The 10,374-nt window shown below is 41.2% G+C and overlaps 1 protein-coding gene across 1 annotated transcript in view; it reads right to left on the reverse strand.

Annotated features, from left to right (window-relative positions):
- Positions 1–9,237: 9,237 nt before the first annotated feature.
- Positions 9,238–10,374, reverse strand: part of ntsr1 (neurotensin receptor 1 (high affinity)) — a 9,941-nt gene continuing 8,804 nt past the window's right edge. The window contains exon 4 of the mRNA XM_020632360.3: positions 9,238–10,374. This exon is cut by the window's right edge and continues 648 nt beyond it. The gene's annotated coding sequence lies outside the window, so the exon portion shown is untranslated.

Consider the following 10,374-nt stretch of genomic DNA (forward strand, 5'->3'; position numbering starts at 1 on the left):
AATCTTCGATGTAGTGATGCAGACTGAATTGTGGATCCTGATGTGGACAATAAAAACCGGTTTAGGTTTTTATTTTTATCATAACTTTTCCTGGCAGTTGTTTAAAACCACAAACTGTAAATCTGTTCTGCTTCCTGTTCATCTGTCACATTCTCAGAGAATTATATCTCAGCACACCTGGAAGGAATGTTTTCACATCCTGTGTTCATTTTCTTTAATGATATTTCATGGGCTTTTTTGACTTTATGAGATAGGACAGCTGAAGAGAGACAGGAAATGTTTGGAGAAGATATTGGGGTAGGACATGCAGTAAAGGGCCAAGGTCAGTTTTGAACCCATGGCCGCTGCGCTGAGGACAATTGCCTCTGTATATGGCGTACGTGTCATAACCGCTAGGCTATCAGCGCCCTGTCATGTGTTCATTTTTGATCATCCAGAGATGACATCATTCATGAAGCTTTATCACACACACACACACACACACACACACACACACACACACACATCACATAACTACACGGCCCTCACAAACAACAACTCAACACAAATCACAAAAATGCACACAAAGAAAATAAACTTCAACAAAGTTTGCAACAAACTCACTCAAAACAAACTGATCTCACCTCGACACTCAGTCCACCATCTCAGAGAGGGAGAGAGAGAGAGAGAGAGAGAAAGAGACAGAGAGAGACAGAGAGGGGGAGAGAGAGAGAGACAGGGAGAAAGAGAGACAGAGAGAGAGAGACAGGGAGAAAGAGAGAGACAGGGAGAGAGAGAGAGAGAGACAGGGAGAAAGAGAGAGACAGGGAGAGAGAGAGAGAGAGAGAGACAGGGAGAAAGAGGGAGAGAGGGAGAGAGACAGAGACAGAGAGAGAGAGACAGAGAGGGAGAGACAGAGAGACAGACAGAGAGAGAGACAGAGAGAGAGAGAGGGAGAGGAGGGTAGAGGGAGAGGGAGAGAGAGGGAGGAACAACAGGCTGTTAAAATGTACAGAGTCTCAGAGTGTGTCAGAGGTTTGGCGGTTTGACTTGTTATTCTGGGCTGAGAGCCAACAAGGGGATTTTATTTTGTGACTTGAATAAAAGAAAACGAGCTGAAGCGTCCAGACATCAATTAGCTGAAGGATTAGCTCCCAGCACCCGACATGAGGTCTGTTTTTCTTTCCTTTCTGCTCATTTCCTTCAATTCTTCCTCAAAACCCCGTCTGCTTTAAAGAAGGAAAGGATGGAGGAAAGGAAACAGGAAAGGAGACATGAAGCAAACGGGAACAGGTTTCTTGTGTAACATACACGACTCATGGCCATCTACAATGAGCCCCCCCCCCCTCCCCCTGCAAACTGAGACACCTGTGCCTTTATCATGTTTAACGTCTGCCCCCGGGGGTCACCATTGTGCATCTCAGGCTTTAATTTTACTGACAATGTGTTTAAGGATTAGAATAATTGAGTGAATTTGATTTACAAATTATGTATCACTTAGTCAAATACTTAATTATTACAGTAAGTCAAGTAAGCTGAGTTAGTTAATGACTTCATTGTTAGGGTTAGTTAAGTTAGTTAGATAATGAGTTATTTATTCATATTAGTGTTTATGCTGCTGATCATCTGCTTCACAGAATGAGACCCAGTATTTTAGAACCTGTCGTTCTGAAGTCTAGTGTGCATTGTGAAAGTTCAAATACAATCTCATTCAGACTTACTGTCCTCATTCGTTACTTCATTCATTCCTATATCCCTGAAATTATAAATTTATTCATATTTCCATTCATTCACCCTGCAAGTTTCTTGTTTGTCTGTACAGCACCGATCCGTCACCCTCAGCTGTCTCATTAGTGCAATTTTATTCTGACACTGTCCAACTCCTAACATTCATTCATCCATCCATCCATCCATTCATACATTTTTCATCCATCCATTCACACTGCATGCTGTTCATGTATAACACATTTATTTTGATCTTAGCTGTTTATTATTCTCACCCTGGGATCGTCCAGCCTGATGCTAGAGCACTGATCTGTCACGATCCATCACCATCAGTTGTCTTATTAGTGTCGTTTTATTGTGAAACAGACTGCAGCAGTGAAGGTCAAACAGACATTTTATTTTGGAGGGTTTGACAGCTCCGCCTCTACAACTGAATGATGAATCGTTGCTTTATCTGTTTTTCTGTCTATCGTTTCTTTCTGTCTGTTAGTATTCCTGTTGTCGCCTCTCAGCAGCTTGAGCATCAAGCTGAAAATCAGCGACTGAAAATTCCAACATACACAAAACTTTCAAAACATTTATTCATCAGCCAACCTTTCTAACCCTGACCTCAAACTGAGCCTCAGTTTAAGTGATGGGTCAGAGTTAGACATGAGTGGTCAACAGGTAAAGTTTTGTATTGTGTGTGTCACAGTTTTCATCGTGTGTGTATGAAGATGTAAAGATCTGCATGAGGAGAAGAGACAGTTTAGCTTATTGATTAAGCTGGGTTAATAAACTGGGTTGAGCTACAGCAGCTGAAGACAAAAATGATGATTTATACAAACATGTGGCAGAGATGAAGATTGAATTGATTGTTTTGTCTTCAGTGTTTCTACATCAAAAAAATAAAGCTGGTGTGAAAAGGAGAGCGACTCTTCTCGCGCTGTAATAGGGTCTGTGTTCAGCCACATGCAGCAGAAATCATTTTTCTGAGAGTCATCTTAATTGAATTAAAGTGAACAGAAACAAGCTGAAAGTATCAACATGTCGTTTCACTTGACGCCTCGTCAGCTTCACATTTCACAAACTAACATTTCCAGAAAAGCTTTGGAAAGAAGCCAAAATGGAAACTCCCCAAACCCTTAACTACACCCTTAGCTTCATCAACAACTACACCAACAACTACAAAAGAACATTACACTCCCAGAATGCAGGCCTGCTTGTGGTACAGTCTCTAAATGTACTATGGGAGGTAGAGCCTTCAGTTATCAGGCCTGCTCGTGGTACAGTCTCTAAATGTACTATGGGAGGTAGAGCCTTCAGTTATCAGGCCTGCTCATGGTACAGTCTCTAAATGTATTACGGGAGGTAGAGCCTTCAGTTATCAGGTCTGCTCGTGCTCGTGACAATGGTTTTAGCTGGCACACACAGGTGGCAATCGTGTGTGCCAAAATCCATCAGCGCCTCCATTTTCTCAGGAGACTAAGAGTGTTTGGTGTATGTAAAAACATTATGTTCATCTTTTACAGAGCAACAATAGAGTCCATTTTACGGTATGGCATCACCAGCTGGTTGGGTGTTTTAACAGTAAAATCTAAAGCTCAGATCCTCAGCCTGGTTAAGACAGCAGGCAAGATCATGGGAATGTGTGCCCCTCTTACCCCCCCAGGATCTTTTTGAGCAGGCCACAATCACACAGGCCAAGGGCATTGTATTGGACATTTCCCATGTATTGCACTCTGAATATGTTTTGTTGAACTCAGGGAGAAGGTACAGGGTTCCTCTGTGCAAACACAATCGCTTCAAAAACTCACTAGTCCCTTTTTCTGTTAAGCTCATTAATGAGCAAAAAATAGAGGAGGAACGGAAAACCAGGAGGCCCCCAATGTACCGATAACTATAGACATGTATGTATGTATGTATGAAACTGTCTGGAGTGGCATGTGTACATGTGTACATGTGTACATGTACACAGTGTGCATGTGCATGCGCCTGTGACTGTAGGAGTGAGTGTGTGTGTGTGTATGTGTGTGTGTGTATGTATGTATGTGTATGGATATGTAAGCAGACGTTTGGGTGAACTGTAGCACGGAGAAGCTAAATGTGTTTTGCACATTTGTAAATACTGTTTTTATATTGTTTTCGATGTGTTGTCCATGCAGCAATTTCCCAGCATCCGAGACAAATTTCTCCCTAGGGAGACAAATAAAGAAACCTTGACCTTGACCACATCTAAACACTAACCCACAACTACACCCACAACCACAACTACACCCACAACTACAAACACGACTTCACCCACAACTACTCCCACAACTACACCCACAACCACAACTACACCCACAACCCATTTCACACAGACTGGTCGACTTTCTGCATTATGTGTACGTAGGGGAACAGGTCTTATAGGCATGATTCTTCTTCTGTGGTGAACACATTTTATCGGCGTTGATTCTTCTTCTGTGGTGAGCACGTCTTATAGGCATTCTTTCTGTTACTCCGGTGATGAAGTCGTTATTGAACAGGTGTTTCTTCTTGCTCATGTCTGATCACTTTCATTGATCACCTGTCTTCTTGTGTACTCGCTAGCTGATTGGAGCTGCTGGAAACATTTGCACATGTGTGGGCGAAACCGAGCTTCAATAACTGAAGCAGATTTCTGTTTTCTTTTTCCTTTCATTTGGAGCTTTCAGTGTATCTGATCAATATCATCTGAATTCAATATCCTGATGAAAGCAGAGTCTCCATCGTCATCCTCACAAATGAAAAAGTGACGTATTCATGGACACTAAGGGTGTATTCACACCAGGGTTTTAGTTTGTTTCAATAGAACTAAACAACGATCCTTTGGGCAGGTGTGAATACAAATCATCGAACTCGGGTGCGCGCCAAACAGCCGAACCGAGACCCAGCCGAAGAGGTGGTCTCGGTTCGCTTCCAAACAAACCCTGGGACAGTTCATTTGAGATGTGAAAGTGACCGCACCTCGGTCCGACCTAGTTCTAAAAATCATATGCCTTCATGGACATAATAGGCTCCCGTTGCCACATGCATTATGGGAAATAATTGTTTGGTTAGCAGCACAGTGCTGTTTCATATAATAACATTAATTATAACAAAAGTATCCTTTTAATTTACCCCTTTATTAATTAAAAATGAACTAAAAGTCCCAAAAAAAACTAAATATGCAATATGATCTACGAAAGTTCAGTTCAAATTGTATTTTTAGTCCAAAGAAAAAGAAGGAAGCCATCAGCCGACGCGGCCGTTCGCTCATCCAAAACAAACTCAGTCCATCCAAAAAAGTAACAAAAGTAATCCAACAAAGGTAGTCGATCGATCAGTGGTATACCAGAAGAAAAAAGAAGAAAAAAGAAGCGATCTCAGCAGGATCTAGGAGGAAGAATAATCCAGTCAGTCGGACCGTCTTTGTCTCCGCCATGCGTATCCTGTCACGGGTGAGGAGACGCGGAGAGAGTCTTTGGTCTAACTTTCAGACACTTTCACAGGCATTCAGCACTCCTTTCTTTTATTATCCAACACATTTAAAACACACAGACTATGAGCATAACAGCAGCTGCAGCAGGGTTTTCCTGGCACTTCACTTTTCGTTATTTTCCCCCCGCGGCACTCTGATTCTCCTCACTCTCCCTGCGCCACATCCTGCCTTTATAACCTATAACCTAAATTCATCAAAACACCGGTTGATTGCCCACACATAGCCTACATTTTATGTACCTATACTAAACGGATGCAAATGTTTCAATAACAATAGGCTTATTTTTTGTTATTCTTTGAAACATTCTAGCCATAATTAATCATTTTTACAGACACTCCATTATTATGTGACTGTCACAGTATCAAACGCTCATATAAAATATTCAATACAAGGACAACAAGTGTAGCACGCAAGATCTCCATGATTGTTTACTTTCACTTTGAGATTACTACTATACCCCGCCCCAGACCTTTTTGTCCAATGATTGAACGATCTTTGCACTCGTGGTTTTATTTACAAATTCTGGTCCTCTTGCGAAAAGTGCAATGTGAAAAAAGGGCTAAAGGGCTTTCCTGGTGTGAATACACCCTAACCTACTGAGAAATAGAACTTTACTGTATATTTATAAAGAAACAGCTGAGAAACTGAGAGTTTTGAACATGACACGATTTAAAGAACATGGACACTGCAGACATCAGAACAGTGTAACTGATGTTTCATTTTACAATCCTCTAAACTCATACAAGACGACTCAGAGACCACACACCTGTTGTTTGTAAGAACAACTTCACAGACACAAGATCTCACAGAATCTCACGGGATCAAACGTGACTTCTGAAGAAAAACGAATATGGAGTATGATGGACGTCGGCAACTGGTCATCCTGCTGTGTGTTTGATAACGATAAACAGAAATGAGAAAAATTGTTTGGATGAGATCCTGGCTGAGAAGACGTGTTATGTGCAGCTTTATCAGTGTGAGCTGAGGGTGAGTAATAACATCTGGTTGGTGACACTCCCCGGTCTGCTTGCTCTCATTGGCTGTTGCTGGTATTCAATTGGAGGCAGCTCAACCGCTCTCTCTCTATGCTCTCTCTCTTCATTGATCTCAATCTACACTTTCTTTTTCTTTCTGCATTAATGAATCATTTCTGTTTCAGAGAGCTTTCATTGTCCAGATGAGGAGGACGAGGAGGAGAAGGAGGAGAGACACGATTCACTCTCTCAGCCAGGGAGAAATGAAAAGGATCAAATGTTTTAGTATGATTAACATTTCTGGTCTGAACCATCTTAATTAATTCACCTCTTCTTTCATCGCTTAATTCTGAGACAGAAACTTCAAAGGTTTGATAAACAGAGAGAGTGTGTGTGTGTGTGTGTGTGTGTGTGTGTGTGTGTGTGTGTGTGTGTGTGTGTGTGTGTGTGTGTGTGTGTGTGTGTGTGTGTCTGTCTGTCTGTCTGTCATGTGTTTTAACCATTGTAGTGAGGACCAGTTGACAGAGGGAGGACATTTTCTCTGTGAGCACTGATCAACCAGTTTAAATGCAGCTTCGTTTTCTCCATGATGAATGAACGTTTAATCTTCTGTTTCTGCAGATTGTAACCAGAGAAGATGGCAGGGGTAAACATTGAGCTCCTTGTGATGCTGTAGCAGAATAAAGAAAGGGACCATTTCAGGGGATAATGTGAACAGATTATAATATAAAGTGGTTAAATTTATTATAACATTTGGTTCAATAAACTATTGAAAAGACATCCTAGGGAAAAAGGGTTAAATGTACTGTATGTTGTATTCTGTAAAATTTACATCAGGGATCTACTGTTGTTCCCTGCAGCACACACAATCTACAAGCAAGTAAAGAAGGATGAGTTCTGTACTGAAGAATTGATGGTGAACGTAACCTAAAATGAAATGACCTACTCTCTCTGTACTATGGGAGGTAGAGCCTTCAGTTATCAGGCCTGCTCGTGGTACCTACAGTCTCTAAATGTACTATGGGAGGTAGAGCCTTCAGTTATCAGGCCTGCTCGTGGTACCTACAGTCTCTAAATGTACTATGGGAGGTAGAGCCTTCAGTTATCAGGCCTGCTCGTGGTACCTACAGTCTCTAAATGTACTATGGGAGGTAGAGCCTTCAGTTATAAGGCCTGCTCATGGTACAGTCTCTAAATGTACTATGGGAGGTAGAGCCTTCAGTTATCAGGCCTGCTCGTGGTACCTACGGTCTCTAAGGGTCAGATTTACTAAAGGTTTGCATGTCTTAAAACGTGTGCAAACTAGATACCACCAGCCAAAAAAGTGCTCTCTGATCTACTAACAGCGCGCAGTGACGATTGCGTCTTTCAAATTAGCTAAACAACACGCATTGTCCATTTAGTATGTTTGCCTTTATGAATATGCAATATGGGGCGTTTCTGCCCTAACATGCAAAATACTGGGAGGAGAAAATGCAAACAAGTTAAGTTAGTACACTCATTGCGATTTACCAAACCTGGCAAAAATTGCGGTGATTGTGACGGTGTCTGAATTTAACACCTTTGAAAAGAACGCGCTAATCCAGGAGGCCAGCGTTACGCACAACAGGCTGCTGTTATTGAAGTTAGGAGGAGACATAAGCACAATAAAATAAGGCATAAAGATCGCATTATTCCCCACGTGTTTACATGTTTCAAATGACAGAAAAATAAATGGCTTGCATTTATTTTTTAATTTGATTGAATATTCCAATCGTTAAGGAAGAGGAACACCATGATTAAACTACAGGCTATTGTTGCCACAGCCTACAGCCAAACAAAACTGAACATTCACAGCCTCTGAATTCTATAGAATTTCAGCATTGACATTTATGTCGTCCTATTTCCCTCTTTTCGGCAACATTACATTTAAAACTGGGGATTTCCTTTTTCTCGGCCCGCGCGTCTCTCCCCCAGCTCGCCCCCTCCAGTGTGCTCCTCTCCATAATGCGCTCGTCACCTCCCTCTAAAGCCTGCTGCTGCTACTCTGTAGGACACTTGGATTGAGGTATCTCACCACTGTTTGTACCCCCGTCTTTGATACCTTTTTCCAGGGCATTTTATGTCCGATCAGACACAGCACTGGCCAGCTGTCTGGTACGCAACAATGGTGAGTGTAGAGCGTCCGTGCCACAGAGGACACAGTGCGCACCTCCTGCGCAATGTATGACACTTCATTCTTAAGATAGGGGAAGAAAAGAGAGGCCCTGTTTAATGCCGATGTCTTCTTATAACCAAATTTTTCTTGATAATATTCAGATTTATCTCCTATAACTCAAAAGTATTGTGCGTTTATTTGCCTCTCCCACTAATACCTATTTTGCGCTTGCAGTCATCCTGCTTTCTGTCCAAACTCTCCGTGATGTAAACCAGTAGAACACGCAAAAACCTAACTTAAATAGTACCGCCTCCACAAGGTTTGCACCTGGTGTCATTCACGCAAATTTTCTTGGTAGATCACCCGCAAAATGCCCACCAACCAAACGTGCAAACCTTTGGAGTGAACATGCAATTTAGTACTCTTTAATTGGGAGCTTAGTAAATCTGGCCCTAAATGTACTATGGGAGGTAGAGCCTTCAGTTATCAGGCCTGCTCGTGGTACAGTCTCTAAATGTACTATGGGAGGTAGAGCCTTTAGTTATCAGGCCTGCTCGTGGTACCTATGGTCTCTAAATGTACTATGGGAGGTAGAGCCTTCAGTTATCAGGCCTTCTCATGGTACAGTCTCTAAATGTACTATGGGAGGCTTCCAGACATTAAAAACAACATGAAACATTGAAGAGCATACCAAAATATAGTAACCGGGACAAACAAGACCAAAACTGATTTCTGTTAAAAATATTCAAAAAATAATTAACTTGTTACCAGCCTAAACCACTCAACAAACCAGATTCAGTAGAATGACATGTCAGGTGTGAAACCAGTGCAGCTCCAGTTTTCTGCCTGAACGAGCTTTCAGGTGTCACCTCATCTTTTAGGACAACATTCTGATCTAATATTTCCTTACTATTAAAAACACTGAAGTAGAAAACACTGGGAATCTTTAAAAAGTGATGTTTACTACATTAATTTTTGTAAATACAAAAAAGCACCATCAAATCTTAACATTCCTATATTTTGTATGAATAACTAATTATATTTTTGTTTCAGAACATCTGATTCAGGATCAGATTCAGGTATCATGAAGATTAAAGTTAAAGATGCTTAAAATTGTTACAGACTTAAAAATAAAAAGAACAACACCTCAAGTGAATAAAGGAACCAGTCAAAGCTCCTAAAACTCTGAGAAGACAACTGGGACCAGCTGAAAGAAGTCAGTCTGAGTTATAGCCCCGCCCACTTATTAACTACTTCCTGTCATACAATTTAAGGTTGTAATTCACAGGTAGTCACACAGGTAGTCACACAGATAGTCACACAGGTAGTCACATAGGTAGTCACACAGGTAGTCACACAGGTAGTCACACAGGTAGTCACACAGGTAGTCACACAGGTAGTCACAGATAGTCACACAGGTAATCACACAGATAGTCACACAGGTATTAATACAGTACAGGTGGGCACACAGGATGGATTAATGTGGGATCTTTGAAATATAACACTGAGTAAATTCCTTTACCTGCTCTTTGTATGTCTCTAGAGAAAAATTGTTATGAAATGGCGCTATACAAATAAAGATTAATGAATTGATTGATTGACAGGTATTCACACAGGTATTGTAACAGGTGGAGCGTGTCGTCTCCTACTAGAAATTTGCAACTCGATCTCAGATACTTCAGAGCACCTGTGGAGGTTACCTTTGACAAGAGACTGAAGTGTGTGTTTTTTTGTTTGTGTGTGTTTGTGTGGCTGTGTTGTGTTGTTTTGATGCCTCAGTTTATACCTGTACAGGTGTTTTATCACTTTCAGAGAATCAACTTGTTTTTTCTACTGAATGAAATTGTGACGTAGTGCTGATTCTTTTCCACAATATTTTTGTATATAAGCAATTTTACAACATACAAGCCTACATAAACCTGTGACAACATCCAAATAAACACATCCAAATATTACCTGAACACACCTGTACACACCTTAATACACCTGTACAAACGTTTACACACCTGAAGACATCTTTGCTGTTTCTTTACAAGGCGACCAATCAAACGTCAGCTGCCTTCAATGCTTCTAAACAT

Source organism: Labrus bergylta, chromosome 12 (genome assembly GCF_963930695.1).
Source record: "Labrus bergylta chromosome 12, fLabBer1.1, whole genome shotgun sequence".
NCBI classification, from domain to species: domain Eukaryota; kingdom Metazoa; phylum Chordata; class Actinopteri; order Labriformes; family Labridae; genus Labrus; species Labrus bergylta.